This window comes from Portunus trituberculatus, chromosome 40 (genome assembly GCF_017591435.1).
Source record: "Portunus trituberculatus isolate SZX2019 chromosome 40, ASM1759143v1, whole genome shotgun sequence".
Lineage (NCBI taxonomy): Eukaryota > Metazoa > Arthropoda > Malacostraca > Decapoda > Portunidae > Portunus > Portunus trituberculatus.
In genome coordinates, this window is record NC_059294.1 from 5,768,632 (window position 1) to 5,783,854 (window position 15,223).

At 46.4% G+C, this 15,223-nt stretch overlaps 1 long non-coding RNA gene across 2 annotated transcripts; it reads right to left on the bottom strand.

Annotated features, from left to right (window-relative positions):
- Positions 1 to 2,602: 2,602 nt before the first annotated feature.
- LOC123515831 lies at positions 2,603 to 5,342 on the bottom strand. Of its 2 annotated transcripts, none has more exons than XR_006677994.1 (3): positions 5,185 to 5,342; positions 3,468 to 3,894; positions 2,603 to 3,201 (listed from the first exon to the last, which is right to left on the bottom strand). It is a non-coding gene; the product is annotated as an uncharacterized LOC123515831 (long non-coding RNA). The 2 variants fall into 2 exon arrangements; XR_006677995.1 differs by having other exon boundaries at positions 5,173 to 5,341.
- Positions 5,343 to 15,223: the final 9,881 nt, after the last annotated feature.

Below are 15,223 nucleotides of genomic sequence, written 5' to 3' on the forward strand. Positions count from 1 at the left end.
TTGTGTGTAATTAGGTTTATATATATTTTTGAGTGAGAATATTTTGACTGATTAAATAGTAAGTTTCTCAACTTTCTAGAGCTTTGCTGTTACTGTTCTGTGCAAGATTTCAGGGGCTGTATTCCACAAACCATCATAGCTAATAACGTGGCTGTAGTGTTTTTCATTTAGGCAAAAATGTTGTGTGTAATTAGGTTTATATATATTTTTGAGTGAGAATATTTTGACTGATTAAATAGTAAGTTTCTCAACTTTCTAGAGCTTTGCTGTTACTGTTCTGTGCAAGATTTCAGGGGCTGTATTCCACAAACCATCATAGCTAATAACGTGGCTGTAGTGAGACAAAATGGTGCATTTTAGATACAAATTCCTCTATGACAGGCTCTAACCTTGTGACTTGTCATAAGTGCCAAGACAGTGTTAACCTTGTTGTAGCGCTGCCAACTGCCGTCTTAAAACTCTTGTTAACATTGTGGGAACTTGGCTGTATGTACCATAGCATGATCCTCGATAGTTTTTATTATTAATTAATGATAAATATCCATAATGATGACTAAATAATGTCCTTCTTTGATACAGTAATTTATCATTATAGATAACTGCTGAGAGGGGTACGATCAATTTTCCCCAGAGTCAAAGAAACCTTGCCCCACGTGGCTTGCATGTGTTGGGCATAATCTTCTCCTGTTTGTTATGTTTCTTTTGTTTGGATACACAGTCTAACTATTCCCAAAGTAGTAATATGATGTCAAGGAGCTATTTTTTTCTTTACATATAAGTTGACAAGTAATGAGCCTAAAGATCAATAGTGGAGTGATGGTCAGGCATGGAATGAGACCTGAGGCTAACTGTTTAGAATGCAACCCCAGAATGATAGTCTGTTTATATATATATATATATATATATATATATATATATATATATATATATATATATATATATATATATATATATATATATATATATATTGATAATATAGTGTTGCAAGGGACAACATGCTGTTTGAGAGTAATGTCAATGTGAAATGCTTAAAAAATTATTTTACTTTTTGCAATGAAGATGGTCTCATAATACTACTTATGTTATGTTCATTTATTTTGTTATTTTAGGTAAATGTATGTATGGATGGCAATGATTGGTGGAATGAGGTACATACAGGGACTGCTGCCATGTATGTGCAGGCCTCATGGTGTCTGTTGCAACTTTCCTCATTTTTATTTCTCTAATACTTTTAAATAATTTTGTATTCGCAGAGTAATGTAGTACTTGAAAAATTGTCCCAGTTGGAAATTGCATTAATTATTTTAAGTTGAAATTGTAAAAATTTTAGAAGTTCTGCAATTCTACTGTAAAAATTTATTTGTTGAAAATGTAAAAATTCTGCAATTCTACTGTAAACTGAAAATTTATTTGTTGAAAATGTAAAAATGTAGAAATTCTGCAATGCTACTGTAAAAATTATTGTACTGTAAAAATTATTCCAAGTTGAAAATTTTGTGTAGTTTTTAAAAACATTTAAAATGTAAAAATGTAGAAATTCTGTGATTCTACTGTAAAAATTATTGTACTGTAAAAATTATGAAATTCTGTGATTCTACTGTAAAAATTATTGTACTGTAAAAATTATTCTTGTACTGTAAAAATTATGAAATTCTGTGATTCTACTGTAAAAATTATTGTACTGTAAAAATTATTCTAAGTTGAAAGTTTTGGTAGAGTTTTTAAAAATATTTGTTTAAAATGTAAAAAATGTAGAAATTCTGTGATTCTACTGTAAAAATTATTGTACTGTAAAATTATTCTTGTAAAATTATTGTAAGTTGAAAATTTTGGTAGAGTTTTCTAAGTTGAAAGTTTTTTGAGTTTTTAAAAATATTTGTTTAAAATGTAAAAAATGTAGAAATTCTGTGATTCTACTGTAAAAATTATTGTACTGTAAAAATTATACTGTAAAAATTATTCTATGTTGAAAATTTTGGTAGAGTTTTCAGAGTTTATACAAAAATGTGTCGATTGAATAAAAGGGAAGGAAGGGAGACTCTTCATTGTATTTTTAACCCAAATAGACATATGCACTTTCTCCGGAGACTCTTCGGAGTATTTATGACTTAGCACAGTTTTTTGAGCAGTTTTACAGGGGATTTTTCAGTTTTTTGACCAGTTTTACGGATTTTTCAGCATTTTTTTGCCACTTTCCAGCCATTTAGACAGTTTTTCAGCTATAAATTGCTGCTATTTTTTCAAGTTTGGGGTGGTTTGCCATTTTAGTGGCCCAAATTTAGTGGGCCAAAATGAGTGAGCTCCCTAGGCTTTTTAATTAATTAATAGAATTTTTTTTTTCAATTAAAATAATTTTTTTTTCAATGACAGGATTTTTTTGATTCATAGAAAAAAAATTTATATTTTCAATGAAAACTTTTATTTAATGCTGAAAACTACATATATACACTTTATTGGTGTTATAATAAGGAAGGTTAGGGCTTCATATTATTAATTAGGTTAGGCTCCAGATAATGTTAGGTTAGGTCTAGTAAGCTCCAGGTGTGTTTCGTAAGTAATCTAAAAGGAAAACTATAGATAGCATCAATATCAATTATCTATTTATTATTAAGTACTAACAATAGTTATGTGGGTACATTCCAGAACATCTATAGCATCAATATCAATGATCTATCTAGCATCAATATCAATGATCTATTTATTATTAAGTACTAACAATAGAACAACAGAACAACGAAGAAATAACCAACACTTATGTGGGTACATCCACATTAGATAGAAGGAATAACATTACAAATGATCGGCAACATGTATTGGTTGTGTTAGGTTAGATGAAGCAAGGCAGTCTGTCCCTCCCTGGATGGCAATGCTGTTGTCAGGGCAGGGTCCAATTCCTCTGTGGAAGGTGCTGCAAGGCAGCGTGTCCTCCCTCCCTGGATGGTACACGTGTTGTCAGGGCAGAGCTTGTGCGAGGCAGGGTCCAAATCCTCCGTGGAAGGTGCATGCAACGAGGCAGTGTGTCCTCCCTCCCTGGATGGACCCACGTGTTTTAAGGGTAGAGCTGGCGCGGGTGGAGTCCATTTCCTCCGCGGAGGGTGCAGCGAGACGCTTAGTCTTTCAGTGCAAGAAGAGCCAGTTTCCTGCCGCAGGTTGGGGGGTTGTTAGGACACGCTGGTTTGATTCTCCCTTTAGTGGCAGGACCTGTAACAATTTTACCGTTACACTTAAATCATGAACAACCTTGCCATAAAATTTAATTTAATGTAGGCTAGCGAGATGAGGTTGTGTGGTGTGGTGTGAGTGCGCCCTGTTTAATGTTTTAGTGCATTCCACTTGCCCATCACTAATGAACACTAATTTATAATACTTATATCCAAATCTCACTTTTTTAAAAACAAATATCACCGGTATTCCTCATTCTATTCCGAATCTTACGAGTATTGCTTCTATCACCTTCGTTATATTACCTTTAACACAAAGACCGAACAATTCCTGATAACCTACGCCCCCAATGAACCAGTTCATACGGCCCAGCTCCTATCTGTGCCGGACCGCACGCCTCCGCAGTCTGCGTACTCTTCTGAAGAGAAAGACTGATATCATATGGACACAGATTAGCCGACATCATATGGACACAGATTAGGAGGAGGAGGAGGAGGAGGATGCCGGGGGTTCCGACTCCGAGACGCTTCGGCGGGTGCAAGTCTGACTCGACCGCCGCTGTGTGATGAGTTGGCTCCGGTGAAACGGATGTGGCTCTTCCAAGTTCGTAGTCCGCAGATGGAGGGACGCCGGTGCAAGACTTGTGGCGGGACGTGCTCTATCTCCTGACTTGACTTGTCCATGTTTAAGGGATGGCCGGCATGACCCAAACTTCTGCATTGTTGTATACAGCTGCAACAATAAAGTTATCAATTAATAATACCCTTCACCTGCTGTGTCATTAAATCATTTATGCCAAATTCTAAGACCTTTTCTATGATAAGGACAAATTACAGTATCACTGACTAGCCTTAAATTAAATGCAACAACGTAATATTACTTGAATCAACTAGCGTGTGGTGCTGTACCTAGCATGTGCACCACAATACCCCGAAACTAAATCCTCGATTCTTCCTGGACTTCACCAGATAGTGACAATCGTGGACAATTGAACAGCCCACAAAATAGTTACTTTACAGTAACTCATTGAAGGAAAACCGTTCCAAATCAATTTTACATACATTTCAAATATAGTAAAGTACATTGGAACAGACGATGAAAGTGACGCGGGACTGAACAAACAACAAACATGAGACCCTCCAACACTCTCTCCCCACTTAAATTCCCCACTCAACTTCATATTAAATCCTCCACTCACTGATCATACAAACACGAAACTCACCTGATCACGTTACCCACCTGATCAGAGACGCATGGCCGCCTCAATCCTCTTGCGTTACCCTCGCTCATCCCCACTCAAATCCACTGTCCCGGGTGACAATTTATTCAATGCTAAATACTTTTTTTCCTTAATCTATTCCTCCTTACACAGTGTTGCAGCACACAATGCTAACATGCACTCAATATTTCTACCATGCACTCAACTTAATATTCCTACTCATAAAGTTCCTTTATTTTAATTAGGCGCTCGGTACGGCAATTTTCCTTCTTAGGCCTACAGAGCCACCCAAGCACACCCGATCCACCTTGGCTCTCCTTAAAAAACATACCATCCTTACCGATACAACAGCCATTTCAAAGCTTTCACACAAAAACCGTACTCACATTCAGAAACATTATTTACTAAATACACAAAATGTAGCATACCGTGACGTTTCAACACTTAATTGATTCTTTACATTTAATGGTACAGTACTGGTTCACAACACATACGAAACTGGGGCTGAAACGTCACGGCACCCAACAACTCCCTCACACAACGCAATATCCCACTAAACGTTGTTCTCCGTGGTGTCGCCCAAGCTGGTGCACCTACTCCTTACAACCTGGATTTACCCAAGGAATGTCAAATTTACGTCAACAATGAGTGAAACCCCTATCCTACACCTACCACAGACCATACGTTTGGCACTAGGGGTTATCCCCACACTTCCTCTGATGTAAAAAAAAAAAAAAAAAAAAAAAAAAAAACACTATTTTTTCCATTTCACAAATTCTACAATCACTTACATTTACACTTACGAATAAAGATTTCTTTAGATACTTGGTGAAAGGACGGCCATGTGGCTGGTAAGGAGGCTAGCTGGGTAATCGCAGACCGATGTTCAGGCTCCCTCCATCTCGAATAGGAACGAAGCTGCCACGTAGCGGCGATACATGAACGTCACGGGCTCGAAATAGATATGGAATACAAGGGAGAGGGAGTTCAAAACGCTTCAGGTAGCTTTCTCGAAAGATATCGAATCCGAGGGGGAAGGGGTTCAAAACGCTTCAGGTAGCACTATCGGATCGTTACACACAAAACTTCGGAGCTTGATATACAACTAAATCTGAACACAAGAGACACTAAACGGAACATAATGGAGACCCACGAAAAATCCTACACGTAACTCATACCAAGGTTCGTGACGAGCTTTGTCTATATCTGCGCCACCGCTCAGTGGTGAGAGGCCGTGATACACAGACCGTAAGCACCGCTAAAAGCATTTTGCAGCCATCCTATTCAATGCACACCCAAGCTCTGTCGTGGACATGCCTACACCACGGAGTTGTGAGCATGGGCTGCGCTCAACAAAAGCGCTTTCCATTAAAAGAACACTCCGGCTTTGTTTCATTAAGGAATGGCAACTTCCAGTACGGATTAACTATCATCAAACTGATCTTAAGAAATGCTCTATAAAACACAGTTCCACTAAATATCAGGTAACACTTACTATCTAAAACAAAGCATGAAACTTTCAAATACTTCTGTTCATAAAATGGTAAAGTTCCTCCACTACACATGCACACCATCAGCATCACTGTACAGTGTAACATACCTTCCCGACCTACAACACGAGAGGGATGACACCAAACCAACACACAATCTTACCAAGTTGATAAAACTCGTAACAATACAGTGGGCAGACATTTCTTGGCGCACACACGTCTTACCTGCACAACGCCTATACAGAAGAAACCGTTCCCTTGTGCCTCACTGCTTTCCGCTTCACCTTCTACTCATACTCCCCTCCTCCACCCTCCCTTGTTTGCAATAAAGACACTAGCTAACTAACTAACCACTCTCTGTGAGCATCGTTCTATATAAGCATTGTTATCTTTAGTTTAAGCCGGTGATAACCTACGTAGGCCTCAAACCTTCTCACTCACGTGACTCTCCTTTACATAGCTTTGTTTAAACATTTATCTATCTGTCTATCTATCGATCTATCTATGTCTATCTATCTATCTACCTATTTATCTGCATACACACACACACACACAGCTTGTTTCAGCGAGGCCGGGATGCTACCAACCACCTGTCACCTGCTACCTGGGCCCTGCCACCAGTGTTAATCAATACAGACACACACCTAATCATTCCTCAAACAATTTCATGATGTACTTTTAAGCAACTGTGCTTTTTGACCAGGCAATTTCACGTCCTCGCTGTATTCACTATTCACCTCAAGATCGCTTAAGGGAACACCTTCCACGTTTGGGAGGCACTGGTGACTAGTGACTGGTGATAAGCTCTTGTCGTCCACTCGTTCACTGCATAAACAGTGAGTAACAATCACAAGGAGGCTACTCGTACAACGCTTCACCATATCTCAAGTGGCAATGACCAAATTAGTGATACTCTCAAACGTGGAAGCGACGCCTTTAAAAAGTGACAACAACAACAATGCATGTGGAGTGCATTTTGTATATATTGTGCAATTAAGGTCACCTTTAACACACACACACACACACACACACACACACACACACACACACGGCCCGGTAGCTCAGTGGTTAGAGCGCTGGCTTCACAAGCCAGATGACCGGGATTCGATCCCCCGGCCGGGTGGAGATATTTGGGTGTGTCTCCTTTCACGTGTAGCCCCTGTTCACCTAGCAGTGAGTAGGTACGGGATGTTAATCGAGGAGTTGTGACCTTGTTGTCCCGGTGTGTGGTGTGTGCCTGGTCTCAGACTTATCCCAAGATCGGAAATTATGAGCTCTGAGCTCGTTCCGTAGGGTAACGTCTGGCTGTCTCATCAGAGACTGCAGCAGATCAAACAGTGAATTACACACACACACACACACATATACATTGATATAAATAATAATAGTGTTGTTCTCTAATAGTACTAATGGTTATTCCTTATATATTATATAGTGTGAGGGTTAAGACAGTAGGAAAAATTAGAGATGAAAAGATGGATGGATGGAATAAGGGGAAAAATGGACACTATACCACTAGGCTGATAAAGCTTCAACGCTACCTACATCTTCCACCGTCCAACTATATAGGTATATAACTATATAACATTATAGAGAATAACCATTAATACTACTAGATTCTTTCCTATTTAGGCCTCGAGTTAATAAGGGGCAAACTGAACTATTATCTTCGCTCCTCCGATAACCACAATCTCTCTCTCTCTCTCTCTCTCTCTCTCTCTCTCTCTCTCAACAAGTAATTTTCTATTAGCATATTGTGAAGAAGTAGGAAGCAAAATCAACTGAGAGAGAGAGAGAGAGAGAGAGAGAGAGAGAGAGAGAGAGAGAGAGAGAGAGAGAGAGAGAGAGAGAGAGAGAGAGAGAGAGAGAGAGAGAGAGAGAGAGAGAGAGAGAGAGAGAGATTTGATTTGATTTGATAAATTTATTATACAAAAACGTATCAAAGAGTACAAAATACTTAAACAACAACAACAACAACAACAACAACAACAACAACACACACACACACACACACACACACACACACACACAAGCGTGAGGCCACGCAGGGCCAAAGAAACCCTCGCAAGGCAAGGGGATTAGGAAAATCCCCCAAAGGGGGGGAAGCCGACAAGTAGTTCGTCCAGGACGTTGTGAGGTAGGAGGTGGCGGCAGACAGCATCCAGCGGCAGGCCCTGGGGCAGGAGATGGTGCACAGTGGTGCACGCCAGGCAATAGTGCTCTATGGTATTGGCTTGGGGAGCGTGGCATAGGCGATAGGCTGCATAGGCGGGCTCCCCCACCACCCCAGCAACCTGCCACGGTGGCCGGTAGCCCAGCCGTAGGCGCGCAGACACCACGTTGTTTCGCCGCACCATCAGACCACGGCGGCGGTAGGAATATGGTGAGCGGCAAACGGACTCATAGTGACTGATGGTGACACTGTAGGGCCTCTCGACGCCGCGGCGGCGCTGACCAGGCAGGAAGTCAGCAGAACGGATCCTGCCGAGGTAGCAGGGCAGGGAGAGGGGATGACCAGCACCACAAAGAGGGAGACGGCAGGCTTCCTTCGCTAGGCGGTCCACGGTGGTGTTGTGAAGTAATCCTATGTGAGAAGGAACCCAGATAAACTTGACTGAAAGGCCGCGAGCAGGTAACAAGGACAAAAAGGAAAGGATTTGTTGAACAACAAGAACGTGGGTGGGATGAAGAGCAGAAAGAGACTGTAGAGCGGGCTTAGAGTCACAAATGATCACAGCACTCACACCTCTCTGACAAACAAGACTAACTGCATCCAGGAGGGCATGGAGCTCGCACAACGTTGAACTGGAATGATCACGAAGACGGCGGCCGACCCAACCCCATGGAGGCGGCGGCAAGTCGGGCGAGAAGACAGCTCCACCAGCAGCACCATCCGACTGCAGCGACCCGTCGGTGTAGAGGCGATGAGAAGCAGGGGGAGGAGGAGGTCACCAGCGCAATGTGTTCCAAGGCCAGCTGCAGCTGGAGAGGAGGCGGATCACACTTCCTCGTAGGGGTGAAGCTGACCACAGGCGTAGGGAGCATCCAGGGAGGGGGCCGGGCGGGATGTCAGCCGCAAGAACGTGTAAATTTAGGCTACGGAGAGAGGAAGAGACAGACCTGATGAGACGGCGACCAGAAGGCAGAAGAGGAGGAGCGGGCGGAGCAGGGAGGAGAGAGTCCCGGACCAATGCTGTGAAGTGCGGCGAGAGGTGAGGAAGGTGCAGACACTTTACTGTAAGGCAGGTGACGTTAGAATAAATCCTTTCAACAAGAGACGGGATCTGTAACTCCTTCTGCATGTTAACAATCCTGGTAGAAAGCGGGCAGCCAAGAATCACCCTCAACGCTTTGTTTTGAAAGACTTCCAGAGGCTCCAAAGCAGACCGAGGAAGTTGAATCAGGGCAGGGGAGAGGTAATCAACTACAGAGCGTATAAAGGTGAGATAGACAGTCCGAGCCACAGGAATGGAGATACCAGAAGAGTTGTTGGTGAGCCAACGGAGAGGGCGGAGCCGACGCTGAAGACGATCCAGCAAGTCACGGACGATCGGATGGGGCTGACGTCGGGCAGGGAGAGCTGGCGAGATCCGGACTGGAGCACCCAGGTAGCGGTACTGTGAGCACAGGGGGACGACGCTGCCCCCAAGCGTGAACTCCGGCAGTGTGGCAGGCGGGCGGCAGGAGAAGATTCTGCTTTTCTGTGGGGACATGACAAGACCACATGTGGCGGAAGCATGAGAAAAAGAATGAAGAAAGAGCTGGAGGTGAGCCGGGGAGGAAGAGTGAACACACAGATCGTCAGCATAACATGTAACTGTAACCCCAGGAACAACAGGCAGAGACGTCAGGAGACGATGCATCAAAACATTGAAAAGAAAAGGGCTTAAGACACCCCCCTGAGGTGTACCAAGAAGAAAACTACGAGAAGAACTGTAAGAACCGCAGAAGAAGACACGAGAAGACCGGTTACTGAGGTAGCCCTTCATCCACCGTAACAAATTACGCCGAATCCCAAAAGCAACAAGCTGATCTAAAATAATGTCTCGACTAGCAATATCAAAGGCGCTCTTAAGGTCTAGAAAAGCCACCACACTGTCACGGGAGAGGCGGGAATACAAGTCGAGGAGGCAGTGGTGGGTGCTGCGCTGGGGAAGGAAGCCGAAGAGACGCGGGGAGAGGCGATTCTCCAGACGGTGCATAAGACGAGTGAGCAGGATCCGTTCCAGCACCTTGCAAAAACAGGAAGTAAGGGAGATGGGGCGGAACTTGACTGAATCGGGCTTGGGAATTGGTATGACGGTACTAGTGGTCCAGGCATGCGGCAAGCAACCATCACGGAGACACAGGTTGAAGAGGCGAAGGAGAGGGTTGCCAGGGACCTTGTGCAGCAGGCGTAGCACGGCGTATGTAATACCATCATCCCCAGGGGAGGAGGCCTTACGCCTCAGAAGAGCACGGTGCAACTCGTCCCCAGTGATCAGCACAGCGTCCTCGTCATCCTCTTGCAACAGAGCACGCACCAGGCGGAGTTGGCGGAGAAGAGGAGGAGAGAGCGTCCTGGGAGGCTGGCCGGAGTTGACTGCACTGACCACTCATCAACAAGCTGCTGAGCGAACACGGCGGGGGAGTGGTGGCGGGCAGTAGCGGGCGTCCTCTTCACTACGCGCCGAATCAGGTGCCACATGGAAGCCACACTGATCTGGTGATTAATACTGTCAGTGAACCGTTGCCAGGAGTCCGTACTCACACATTCCAGGAGAGCAGTAAAATCGTCCTGGGACTGCTGGTAGTGACGAAGCAGCTCAGGAGATGGGTCAGCCTGGAATAGCAGCCCGACACGCTCTGCCTCTTCACGCGCATCTTGAAGACGGGCGTCCAGACACCACGAGTTAGGAGCAGGGCGACGCTGGAGGTGTGGCTGGGACACGTAAAGCCTGTAGAAGTCGTGAGTGGCGGAGACAAGACTGGAATAAAGGGAATCAGGGGAAGAACAGTCAAACGAAGGCAAAAAACGGGACATGTACAAGATGTAATTTGGACAATACTTAGGCGGAATAGTAAGACGAAGGCGTGAAACAGGAGGGGGAGGCGTAGAAGGAAGAGAATAGCGAAAGAAAAGAGCGACATGATCAGAGAACAGAGAAGGCACGGATGAGCACTGTACGCGGGAAGACACTAAACCAGAGGTGAGAATGTGGTCCAGAGTACCGCCCCGGAAGTGAGTCGCGCCACCGGTGTCCCAGCGGGTCAGGTGAGGCTTGTCGATGTAAGAGAGTAGGAGAACACCAGAGCGATTAGAGGCACCAGCACGATCACCCAAGGCGGCATGACGAACATTGAAGTCCCCCGCATACACTGTGCCCCTAACCATAGGAGGCGGAACAGCAGGAAGCTGAAGACGAACAGGAGCCGAGTAGATGTTGCAGAGCTGCAGAACACCATCTCCAACCTCCACCTTAAAGAGCTGGAACGTCACATCCGGGTCGGTAGAGCAGCGGAGAAGACGGTGCGTCAGAGAGCTGTGAATATAAGAGAGGAGACCATTCCGCACCATATGTAACTAGGGAATGTAACCGAGAAGGGAAGGAGGCTGAGGAACAGGGTTGGGGCGACCTGGAAACGCATCCTGGAGGAAAATAACAGAAGGACAGTGGGAGAACACGTAGGCCTTGAGCTGAAGAAATTTGTCATAACTGGCGACACCACACACCTTCCACGAGAGTAATTCCAGGCGAGTCACTGACGAACGTGGCGCTTCGAGGTAGAAGACCGGTGAGGGGGGGAAGACGGACAACTCGAGGAAGACTGGGCAGGAGCGGGGAGTAGCTCACACAACTTCTCCAGGCGAGCAGCAACAGAGTCCATCTTCTCAGCCAGCTGGGTGACAGAGGAGGCAATCGTTTGTTGGGTGTCGGCCAAGGCGGTGAGTCGGGAGGCAGTAGCAGCGTGGGCGGACACAATGTCATCAATCCGGGCATCAAGGGAGGCGAAGCGGTCCTCAAGCGCCGAAACCCGAGCCTGGAGAGACGCAACAACTTGACGGAGGGCAGCGTCAGACTGGGAAGGAGGAGGAACAGTCCGGGAGGGAGGCGGCGGAGGGGCCATGGCGGAGGCGGCAGACTTGGCCCGGCGACGAGCACAGCCGTGCCACACGTTGACACCCGGCTTTAGACAGCGGAGACACTTCCAGCGAGACGGGTCCGGTGGAGGTGGAGGCTCGGCGATGGAGGTAGAGGCAGGAGGAGGCCCGGACACACAGCGGAAAGGACACTCACGGGACTCGTGGGCGGCAGCACACCAGGCACACTTGGGGGAGGCAGATATGGCCAATGCCCCAGCACCTATAACACCAGGGACGGTCGTCGTGGAGCCGCCGCACCTCACACGCAGGCAGAAGAGGGAGGAAGTCGAAGGCAATAGTGTCTGGCGGCGGGTCAGGGAGGCTCCACACAATAACGATGCGGTTGATTGGAGAGCCATCTTGAACGAAGCGCCGAGACGAGTATACCCCAGGGTACTGCTCAGCGAGGCGGTGGTCCACATCCACTGGGTAGCGGGTGAGGAGCAACTGAGGGTACTTGCGTGGCCGCACGGGTGAGTCCTGAGGGACGAGAGGCAGGGACAGGAATTCCCCGGATGTGATGCGTTCCAGTATGTCCTTGCGCTGCCTCGAAACGTACACGAACCGGGAGGTGAGCGCAGCCATCTTGACCTCAGCCTCGTCCCGCCGCAGGTGGAACGCCTTGGTGACAGCAGACAGCCAGCGGAGCTTAACTTCGGGTGACGGACTGCCACTGAAGGTGAGCTTGACGTAGCTGTCTCGTGGAGTAAATACTGGTAGGACAGGCGAGGGCCGGGCAGGGGTGATAAAGGAAGCACCAGTAACAGGCAGGTGAGGGCGAGGAGGAGGCTCATCATGCACCAGCGAAGCACCCTTGGCAGTCTTGGCAGCGGGGGCCTGACAGGCCCCAGCAGGCGAATCAGGGGCGTCTTCAGCAGGCCGCTTACCACCGGAGGACGAGGAAGGCTGGGGGGCACCATGACGAGGAGCGGGTGGAGGGTGGTGAGGCGGCGCAGCAGAAGGCAGGTCAGGCCAGTGGTTCACGACAGCGGAGTCATCCTCGGGGTCGAACAACGCCAGGTCAAAGTCAGGGCACGACGCTACAGCAGGGCCGGAGCAGGCCATCAGGGAGGAAGACCTAGGCGGCTGCAGCAGAGCTACCACCAGCTGCAGGAACACCGCCGCGTAGAACAAGCTCGTTTCAGCAAATCAAAACAGCAGCAAGGCGTTGAAGAGCGCTGAGTGAGCACGTCCTAGCCGAGAGAGAGAGAGAGAGAGAGAGAGAGAGAGAGAGAGAGAGAGAGAGAGAGAGAGAGAGAGAGAGAGAGAGAGAGAGAGAGAGAGAGAGAGAGAGAGAGAGAGAGAGAGAGAGAGAGAGAGAGAGAGAGAGAGAGAGAGAGAGAGAGAGAGAGAGAGAGAGAGAGAGAGAGAGAGGAGAGAGAGAGAGAGAGAGAGAGAGAGAGAGAGAGAGAGAGAGAGAGAGAGAGAGAGAGAGAGAGAGAGAGAGAGAGAGAGAGAGAGAGAGAGAGAGAGAGAGAGAGAGAGAGAGAGAGAGAGAGAGAGAGAGAGAGAGAGAGAGAGAGAGAGAGAGAGAGAGAGAGAGAGAGAGAGAATGATTTGATTTGATTGATTTATTGCACCGTAGTGCCAGGCAAATGTACAAAAGGTGGCCCGTAAGTAACAACTATACACACACACACACACACACACAGTGCAATATCAACATCGAGAGAGAGAGAGAGAGAGAGAGAGAGAGAGAGAGAGAGAGAGAGAGAGAGAGAGAGAGAGAGAGAGAGAGAGAGAGAAGGATGCGGTTGGGAAAGGAATGAAAGGAAGAAGCAGAAAAACGTAAATAAAGGTGCTCACGCACACACACACACACACACACACACACCCGCGTAGTGTAGTGGTTAGCACGCTCGACTCACAATCGAGAAGGCCGGGTTCGAGTCCCGGCGCGGCGAGGCAAATGGGCAAGCCTCTTAATGTGTGGCCCCTGTTCACCTAGAAGTAAATAGGTACGGGATGTAACTCGAGGGGTTGTGGCCTCGCTTTCCCGGTGTGTGGAGTGTGTTGTGGTCCCAGTCTTACCCGAAGATCGGTCTATGAGCTCTGAGCTCGCTCCGTAATGGGGAAGACTGGCTAGGTGACCAGTAGACGACCGTGGTGAATTACACACACACACACACACATAATCTGTAGCTACATAAGGTAAGCAACATTTTCCCAATAGTGCCCCTTTATATAGAAGTAAACTGCTAACATAATGTGGTTCTTCATCAGTTTAACAAATCTCACGCTGTGAAAGGAATAACAATGTAATGTGCTTGTCGCGTTCCTTGGCTGATTGATCACCGCAAGTTCACAGCAGACACACAGATTAGTGAATAAATGTTAACTGAGCATTTTGCCGCCTTCACTTGCGAGCTGCCCAGTAGAGGAGGCGGGATAAGCAGAGTAAGACAACACAGCGGTAGTATTCTGACGAGCATGATACCTGTTATTTACGTGACTTTGCACGAGACAAATGTTGGGGGTGTTGCTGGGGATTTACAAGCCCCCCATAACTGTACGGAGCCTCTAACTAAGATTCTATAGTGTTTTTAATTTTTTTTTTCTGGTATGGGTATTTTTCAGGTCCTATTCACTTAGTTTTCTATTATTTTTGTTTTGTTGTTGTGTACGCGCGCGCAGGCTCTCAGTATGTCTTTTTTATTTATTTATTTTCTTTGTTTTAATCTGTATTGTGACTGATGATTGTTTTTGTTACTAAAATGTATTGGAATATTTGCATAACTGCTTGTGTTTTCTTGATTCCCCTAGGAGAGAGAGAGAGAGAGAGAGAGAGAGAGAGAGAGAGAGAGAGAGAGAGAGAGAGAGAGAGAGAGAGAGAGAGAGAGAGAGAGAGAGAGAGGAGCAGTGGTCTGATTATAAAACAGAGATGGGAAATGGAAAGAAGGAAATGAAAGAAATGAAAGAGGAGGAGGTATAAGGACACAGGGACACTAGAAAACAGCCATTAAGAATAGACTACGGCAGGCTGATGGAACAGAGACTGCATGGCCACACACACACACACACACACACACACACACACACACACACAGAAAATCAGAGTGAAATCAGAGAGATTCCCATTATATAATCACACACACACACACCGTGTAGTGTAGTGGTTAGCACGCTCGACTCACAATCGAGAGGGCCGGGTTCGAATCCCGGCGCGGCGAGGCAAATGGGCAAGCCTCTTGATGTGTGGCTCCTGTTCACCTAGCAGTAAATAGGTAC